The sequence below is a fragment of the Olea europaea genome, chromosome 13 (genome assembly GCF_002742605.1).
Source record: "Olea europaea var. sylvestris chromosome 13, O_europaea_v1, whole genome shotgun sequence".
Classification (NCBI taxonomy): Eukaryota; Viridiplantae; Streptophyta; class Magnoliopsida; order Lamiales; family Oleaceae; genus Olea; species Olea europaea.
The window spans coordinates 18,504,087-18,504,954 of NC_036249.1; positions in this window are offsets into that span (position 1 = coordinate 18,504,087).

An 868-nucleotide genomic window follows, 5' to 3' on the forward strand; every position below is an offset into this window, starting at 1 on the left:
AAAACCAATAACGTGAAGGCTATTTAATAGGGACTCTACATCCTTCCTCGACCCCCATGAGCGCTCTACGTCCATACTGAGCCGTGACCCCCCATGAGCGCTCTACATTTATGCTGGGTCCTTAACCCCGTGAGCACTTTACGTCTATACTGGACCGTCGACCCCCATGAGCACTCTACGTTTATATTAGGCCATCGACCCTATGGGACCATCTATCACCATGCAGTCGACCTAACACTTAGCCATAAATTCATCAATAAATTGGATAGAGATTGCTTAACTGCTGTCACCGATGCAACCAACTGTCAGATAGTTGGAGGCCCCCCACTAGAACATGGGGTAGTGGAAGAGGTAAATAGGACATGTGGCACCGTAACCACCCAGCATTCAAGTGGCTTTAGGCACCTATAAATACACCCAAGGCGAAACAGATATCTCTCAGAAGAACTTTGATTATCGGAACACATTTTTTGCTTTTCCTCACTTAATACTAATTTTCACGTAGGAGGTAAAATGAAGGAGAACTCCCCGCCCTCATTTTTCAAGTAACATTTGTTCATCAGAGTGGTAAGAACACCTTGCGCCGCCAAGAGGGCGTGGAAGTATTGTTTCACAACTACTTCGTTGGTGTCGTCTGTAGAAAACTCCACTGAATAGAAAATATATGTCAAGAAGACGAACAAAAAGTGATATACGCTTGATGGGAAATGCGGCGGAGACAGAGTAGGAGCCAGTCCCAATGGGTCCTGATCCACCACCACCGTCGCAGTATGTAACACAAAGCCAATTTAGTGCTTTAGAGGCTCAGTTGGCAGCGATGATGACTCTCTTGCGAAATCAAGTGCAAAAAGCCATGCTTCCACTGTTG